Source organism: Sus scrofa, chromosome 13 (assembly GCF_000003025.6).
Source record: "Sus scrofa isolate TJ Tabasco breed Duroc chromosome 13, Sscrofa11.1, whole genome shotgun sequence".
Taxonomy (NCBI): domain Eukaryota; kingdom Metazoa; phylum Chordata; class Mammalia; order Artiodactyla; family Suidae; genus Sus; species Sus scrofa.
Window position 1 is genome coordinate 190,929,474 of NC_010455.5, and position 8,407 is coordinate 190,937,880.

The 8,407-nt window shown below is 45.9% G+C and overlaps 1 long non-coding RNA gene across 1 annotated transcript; it reads left to right on the forward strand.

The window, feature by feature from the left end:
- Window positions 755–7,287, forward strand: LOC110256470. The gene is made up of 3 exons (XR_002338020.1): window positions 755–882; window positions 6,503–6,612; window positions 7,278–7,287. It is a non-coding gene; the product is annotated as an uncharacterized LOC110256470 (long non-coding RNA).

The window sequence follows — 8,407 nt, forward strand, 5'->3', positions numbered from 1 at the left end:
ATAATCGACTTGCTGTCTAGGGATGAGAACCTAGAAAATAGGACTAATTCCGTAGTCTCCCTGTTTATGACACTTCTGAATGCAAACCTTACAGGCCGTAGTTTGGAAGCACTATCAAGTTTTATTAAAGAGACTGGAGCAACCTACAACTTTGAGGCACTCTGGCTTGAGCTTGAACAAATCATGACAGATCTAACCCATGACTTTAGGATCAGATCCCTGTTTTCTGAGATTAACAAAGAAATGCAAATGATTAATTCAGTGACTCTTCAAAACATCACTCTGCAACTTGCCCCTTTTTTGGAACGCCTGGATTCATCATCATTGAAGATATTAGAAATTATTGAAGATTTTTTATTGGCCATAAAAAACCGGTTCATAAATATGCAAACAAAGATGACTCCAAAATGATACAAACATTTCTTCTTACAGCTAACCAGAGTTTACCTGATGACACCGCTCTGTGGACTAAAAATATTGCTGCCTTTTTGAGTCACCTCGAAAACATTTCTAGAGAAGATAATTTTGATGTTGCCCTTCTTACTCATCTGCTAAACCAAGAGCAGCCAACTAATTTCTCAGTTGTTCAGCTGCTTTTGGAAAGCTTCCTAATTAATTCAATCAATAACTTAGTTGAGAGCTCTCAAGAAGCAGTCTTGAATGTAAGTGATGCTGACCTTCAAATAATGAATTTCATTAACCTCCCCTTGAACCATACTCAGTCGGAAGATGGTGAGAGAACCCCTCTCCCTCCAGAAGCCTAGTGGATTTCATGGAGCAGCTTTGGAAAACATTCTTCTCCTTTTTAGTCAAGGCACATTCTGGAAACAGAGTATCTCTCCTGCTAAAAGACCTCCGCAGAAACATCATAGCAGAGATGAGGTGAGTCTACTTTGCTTTGAACAGAACCTGTAGTTGTTACACATTACAATCCATTTTTTCTCTGCAGTATATAAATGTCAGTGACAGCCCCGTGCCAACCCCTTTGGATTGTTTGTTTGTTTTTGTTTTTTGCCTTTTTGCCGTTTTCTTGGGCTGCTCCCAGGTTAGGGTCAAGTTGGAGCTGTAGCCGCCGGCCTACACCAGAGCCACAGTAACGCAGGATCCAAGCCGTGTCTGCAACCTTCACCACAGCTCACGGCAACGCTGGATCCTTAACCCACTGAGCAAGGCCAGGGATGGAACCCGCAACCTCATGGTTCCTAGTCGGATTCGTTAACCACTGAGCCACGACAGGAACTCCCCTTTGGATGATTTTTGAAAAGATTTTTGTCTAAATGAACATTTTATTAAAATCTAGTAAGATAATTTTGATGATTGCCATCTAACTAGTAAACATGTATTGAAGCCTTGTCCCTGGCAATTAATCTCTTTATTATGTTTTCTTATAATTTTGTTATGAAAGTGATAATTAAATTCTATTTTATATGGAACTGAAAAATTTATTATATATGTATTTCGATATATATCATGGTCATTAAAAACAAAATTATGGTCACACCCACGGCATGTGGAAGTTCCTGCGCCGGGATTGAATCCGAGCTGCAGCTGTGACCTATGACTGCAGCAACGACGGATTCTTAACCCTCTGTGCCGCAGCAGGATCTCCTCCTGGCCATATTTGGGATTAATTTATTAACTGCCTAATCACAAATGAAGGGCTTAAACATTTTTTCATTCCGGTTAACCTACCGTGATATTTATATTTGGAATGGATGAAAATTCAAAATTTTACCACAGGTCGTCACATTATGTTCTTTCTTATATCATTTTTTCATCTCTTTTGAAGCTTGTCAGTAGAAAAGGTTAGAGGGGAATTCTAGATCACTCTATGATGTCTGTATCAGTCAGGTCTCAACCATAGAAGTAGAATCAGAACAAAGATTTTGCATAAGGAATCGGCTTTTGCAATTTGGGGTTGGCTAGACCAAGTCCAAAGCCATCAGGGCAGGCTATGAGGCAAGTTCCCTCAAGAGTAAGCTGAGCCTTCGTGCAGGTTGCTGCAGGCCTGAGCGGCAGGTTGCTGTCCACAGTAGCGTCAGGAGGGCAGTGGGGAAGGGGCGCCGTTGGAGGTATCGAGCTGCACGTCCAGAGGGGTTGCTGGGCAGGGAGGTCCTGAGCCATCCACAGAGACCTTCCGACTGATAAAGTCAGGCTTCCCCAGGGTAGCAGCCTTCTTTCGCAGAGGCCTAAAGCTGACTGACTGGGGCTTTAGTCATGTGATAAATCTCTTCCAGCCACACCTAGGTTAGTGCTTATGCTGCCGCAAAATGGCCATCCCCCACCCATGAGGGCATCACCTGCGTAGCCACCCGGTTCAGAACCATATGGGAAAGGGACTCTGGGCTGTCCCTCAGCCTGGCCCCGCCGACACATCACAGAGCCACTACCTGTCCAGGTGGCTTGCTAGGCCTCTGAACCCTCAGAGGGACGCCACCTCTTACACTGAGCATCACTGTGCAGACAGTTCACGTTGCTTCCCTTTCTAAAGGCAAAGTATGTGGCTGATGAAGTTGTCTGGCTCGAGGCGTCGCAGTGGAAGGGTAAAGGAAATCCATCCACTCTCTTCTTTACTTGGCGACAGAATGTTAATTTTCATCTGGAACGTGCTGCAGCATGGCAGTGTTTTCGTCAGTGTTCCCCTCCCATGACGCCACTATGAAGCACACAGGAAAATCGCTGTGGCAGCCTCTCGAACAACTGCAAGACCCCACCGAGGAGTGAATCAGTATCAATACATTCATACACGGCACCACCTAACCCGAGGCTGGTTGAATCTGTGGATGCAGAACACAGACACGGAGGCGGCCGCAAAGTCAGACGCGGGTTTTTGCTCACACACAGGTCGGCGCCCATAACCTCATCTGGTTGTCCAGGGGTCAACTGGGTATGTTTTCACTCTTTCATTGCTAACCATGAACTTAAGGAAATACATAGTTAGTATTGTTCCAAAGGAGAAACTTCTAGAACTTTTGAAACTGGATCCTTTTCTTACCTCCACGAAAGCAGACAGATGGGTGCCCCTTCTTTCAGCTTTAAAGGAGAGTGTGTACCATCTCACTGAAAGCTCATTTACATTAGACGACGGAGAATTTTGTTCCGCTGAAGTTCGCGAGAGAGTCTTCACCGCTCGTCTAGGGAAACCTCAGGCCTTGAATCCTTCATTTCACCTCTTAAAGGGACAGGAGCAACGTTAGAAACTACCAAGGATTCCTCGCGTTATCCAGAAGAGTGGGAGAGAGTCCTGTCTTGGATGCCCTTTTGGAAATGTCTAACCCTTGGCCATGCTGGGGAGGGCTGATGCTGACATGAGGGGTCTTGCCACATGGGTCCACTCCAGGGTGACATTCTTAAGCTAGCCAAGAACATTTTCAGGGAAAGGCGGCACTTGTTTTTAAAAAAGGGCCAGGGATTGAACCCGCATCCTTATGGATGCTAGTTGGATTTGTTAACCGCTTAAACCACGACAAGAACTCCTAGGATACTCTTTTGTTTTTACATCTGGCTTCCCTAGAGGATTTTGTATAATTCCACCTTACTTTCAAAAGTATCCAGTGGTTTCAGACTCTTTTAAACTCTACAATTAACTGCTGTGACCATAAGGAAACCAGCATCCATCTCCTCAAGCATGCAGCAACCCCGATGCTGAGTGGTCTCATGAGTGGTCCAGGAGAGCTTTTAATCACTAAACTGGCTTGCGTTTTGATAGTTAGAAAGCACCGGCACGACTTGAAGTTTCCAAATTAACGCATGCTACAGTGCATTATTTAAGGACTGCCTGTACTTCTCGCATATACAATCCGAAACACAAGAATCCAGTAAAGAGAAATTCACGCTGGCTGCGGGAGGTGCCCTGCTGAGCCCCACCGGTGTGTCTGAGAGGATTGCTCTGTCTGCTGACCTGTCGTCACGTCAGTGCCACAGCAGAACGAAAGTTTTTAACATTTTTTTTTCAGGAAGTTTCATGCTCCCTCTGAAGAAAGCAAATTTAGACTAATACGCTATTGAAAATATCGAATGGTGCATTTATAGAAAAATGCAGCTACTGGGGTTCCCGCTGTGTGCGCCAGCGGGATTGGCGGTGTCTTAGTGCTGGGACACAGGTTTGATCCCGGCCTGGCACCCTGGGTTAGGTAAGCATCCAGGATTGCGCAGCTGTGGCTTAGGTCTCCACGGTGGCTTTGATCTGATCCCTGGCCCTGAAACGCCATATGCCTCAGGGTGGCCAAAAATGAAAAAAAAAAAGAGAGACTTTGCTGTGGTCCCTGGATGCTGTGCTTTGGGCTGTCCACATGTCTTGGCACCTTCTTCATCTGCCCTGGCAAAGGGAGCACAGGCCTGGACTGACGCAATTAGCCGAGATTTCCATAGGGACGGCGCGTGAAGAAACCAGGAGGCCTGTATCTTTTTTTTTTTTTCTTAAATGATTTTTCTATTTTTTTCCATTTATAGTTGATTTACAGTGTTCTGTCAATTTCTGCTGTACAGCAAAGTGACCTAGTCACACATAAGTATATGCATTCTTTTTTCACATTACCCCTCCATTGTGTTCCATCGAAAGTGATTAGATATAGTCCCATGCTATGCAGAATCTCATTGCTTATCCATTCAAAGGCAATAGTTTGCATCTATTAACCCCATGCTCCCTGTCCATCCCACTCCGTCTTCCTCCCCCTTGGCAACCACAAGTCTGTTCTCCAAGTCCATGAGTTTCTTTCCTGTGGAAACGGTTTATTTGTGCGGTATATTAGATTCCAGATATAAGTGATATCATATGGTATTTGTCTTTCTCTTTCTGACTTACTTCACTCAGTACTAGGGTCTCTAGTTCCATTCATGTTGCTGCAAATGGCATTCTTTTGTTCTTTTTTATGGCTGAGTAGTATTCCATTGCATGTATGTACCACATCTTCTTAATCCATTCATCTGTGGTGGACATTTAGGTTGTTTCCATGTCTTGGCTATTGTGAATAGTGCTGCATTGAATATATGGGTGCATGTGTATTTTTCAAGGAAAGTTTTGTCTGGATAGATGCCAAGAGTGGGATTGCTGGGTCATATGGTAGTTCTCTGTATAATTTTCTAAGGTACCTCCCATACTGATCTCCATAGTGGTTGTACCAGTTTACATTCCCACCAACCTGGGCAGGAGGGTTCCCTTTTCTCCACACCCTCTCCAGCATTTGCTATTTGTGGCTTATTAATAATGGCCATTCTGACTGGTGTAGGTGGTATGTTTTGATTTGCATTCCTCTAATAATCAGGGATGTGAGCATTTTTTCATGTGCTTCTTGGCCACCTGGTATATCTTCCTTGGAAAAATGTCTATTCAGGTCTTTTGCCCATTTTTCCATTGGGTTGTTGATTTTTTTTTTTTTTGATGTTGAATTATCTAAGTTGTTTGTATATTTTTAGAGATTAAGCCCTTGTCAGTTGCATCATTTGAAACTATTTTCTTCCATTCTGTAAGTTGTCTTTTTTTTTATTGATTTCCTTTGCTGTGAAAAAGCTTGTCAGTTTGCTTAGTTCCCATTGGTTTATTGTTTATTTCTGTTGCCTTTGAGACTGACCTAAGAAAACATTTGTAAGGTTGATGTCAGAGAATGTTTGTGCCTGTGTTTCTGTCCTAGGAGTTTTGATGGTGTCTTACGTTTAAGTCTTTACACCATTTTGAGTTTATTTTGTTTATGGTATGAGGAGATCTTCCAGTTTCATTGATTTACATGCGGCTTTTTTTTTTTTTTTCAGTCAATCTCCAGGTCTTAATCAAGGATATTTCTTTTCAGGGCATCTCCTTGGGCTGAAGGACCCTCAATGAGTTAATGGGGCCCACAGTAAAAAGAAAAATAAATTGAAACTTTCTTCTTTTAGAAGTGCTTCACAGACACCATGATTTTACCTGCTTAGTTGCGTCCGATGTTTAGGATGGTCTTGAGTTTTGTACAGAGCATATACACTCATCAGAGAGTAGAACAAAAGTCACGTGCGGTTAGAAAGATAAGAGTTAAAGCTGTGAGTTACTTTAACTCCGTGGCGTTATGACATCGCTCGGAAGAAGGGTCAAATTCTGAGCAACCTGGGCAGCTCATTAAAAAGGTGGTCAAGAGGCTTTTCCCCCGAATCTTCCAAGCAGACTCCCTAAGGACCCACAGCACATATGCGCACATGTAACACACTACGCATTACGACACCCTAGGAGCTGCTTCAAGATCAGATCTTATTACGTACTAATCTACTGGTAAGGCGGATTCTCATCGCTGCCTGGAGACCACGGGAATCTTCACCTTGCTTTGTCCTCGTCCTGATCATGTACCTTTGGTTTCAAGAGAACATGTCAAGGGGAAACAATATATTAACAAAATGAGTTAACTAAAACATCCTAGCTGGTTGTCTAGTGTGATCTCTGGGCTTGCACGTGTGTTACGACTGTGCCTGCCCGGAGAAGCGCCGTGCTCAGCCTGCAGCCTTCACCCTCTAACGCAGGTGTCTGTTTTTCCCTAAGCGCTGTGGAAGCGTGTCGGATTTTCCAGCAGCCTCTGAAGCCCCTGGGAGCCTCGGTGACTCTGCAGAAAGTGAAGTTGCTGGTCCTGCGTCTGCTTGTCATCTTTGCAGGTGGGCTGCTCACATGATCGAGGCGGCGAGGTGCCGCTGCCTGTTTTCAGAGCTTGGCTGGGAGTGAGTTGGGTCGGGGTTGCCCCGAGTTTCGGTTAGAATAAAGCACAGGCTTCTTGCCTGGTGTCAGAGACCCTGAGGGCCTGGCCCACACATCCCCTTCCAAGTGCCATGACCTTCTCTAGCCCAAGGCGAGCGGCCCCTCCCTGCCCCGAGCTGGGCTTCTGGGTGCTGTGTCTCTGCTCGTGGAAACCTGCTGCCCTGTCGTGATGGCTGGAGCTGGGCATCTCTTCCAGGAATGCCTCCCTCTCCTTTGCTGAGGTGTGGGATGGATTGGCGAATTGGGTAATAGATCCAGACTATGCCTTTGGAACTGATGAGCAATGCGATCCTGCTGTAGCACTGGGAACTAATCTAGTCCTTATTATGGAGCAGGATCCATGTGAGAAAAGAAAGGAAAGAATGCTTATACCATGCTAATGTCGTAACTGGGTCACCATGCTGGAACAGTAGAAAAAAATCTGAACAAACACCACTATCAATAAACCAGCTATAACAGACAAAAAAAATCTACACTAATCATAAACGGCCCTGATTGTAGAGGGCATAGTTCAGACAGGAACACCACTCGAAATCATTGCTTCCTCGGTGTGTTCCTCCGGCAGAAAACCCTCCTCCTGCGACCACGCGACACCCTGTGTGCCACTCTGAGCTGCCCACGGATCAAAGGCACGGCAGATAAGGCCAGGCCTGGTTTTTGGTCTGCCCTTCTGCAAGGCATCATCTTGGTGCACGACCACTCTCAGGTTTGTCGTCTTGGATGTCTCAGAGGTGTTTGTGGTCATTCCGATTGGCCCAGGCTGGTCTCGCCGTTCCGGGTTTGGTGCTTAAGCCGGAGGGACTGTGCACTGACTTGTGGGGCGTCACGGCCGCAGGCTCGCGCGGGAGTCAGGCCGCTGGCTCGTGTGGGCATCACGGCCGCAGGCTGTGCCTCTCACGTCGTCTGCTGGGTTCTCCTGGCACAGACTTGTGAGAGCTGCTTGTTAAAAGTGTAAGAGGTTTGCTGCTGGTTCTTTGTCCTTATTTTTTTTTCCTTTTTTCTTTTTAGGGCCGCCCCTTTGACATGTGGAAGTTCCTGGCTAGGAGTGGAATCGGAGCTGCCGCCACCGGCCTAAACCACAGCCACAGCAATGCTGGATCTGAGCTGCATCTGTGACTTGCACCGCAGCTTGTGGCAACGCTGGATCCTGAACCCAGCGAGTGAGGCCAGTGACTGAACCCACATCCTCAACAGATTGGGTTCTTAGCCTACTGAGCCACAGCAGGAACTCCAGCTCCACAGTGTGTCAAGGTCACAGTGATTTATTTATTCCAGGTGTGCAGATCTTTGTGAGGTGTTACATGTGATTAAAAACAAAACCAAAACCCCGTATAGACGATTTGTGAGTGCTGAGATGGGAGACTCCAGCTTTTGAAACAACTGCCTCAAAGACTGTATCTAAAGTGTAAATGATGACAGATGTGGTCACCGATCTGGCTGCTAAGAGTTGGGTCAGTTTCGATGAAGTGCAGAAGTTCCTGGCTTTGATGACAGACAGGGAACTGCAAAGCTCCTCCGGCAGGTCCGCTTCCAGGGCCTGAGTCCTTCAAAAAGAGACGTCGTCCAGGCGTGGGGTATGAGGTGCTCTGTGCCCGACGAGCGGGCAAGAGGCATCATGCCGCTTTTTCGTTTCCAAAAAATCTCTACTTGGTGTTCTAGCACACAGTGCTCTCAGCACCAGCATGGCACATTCCA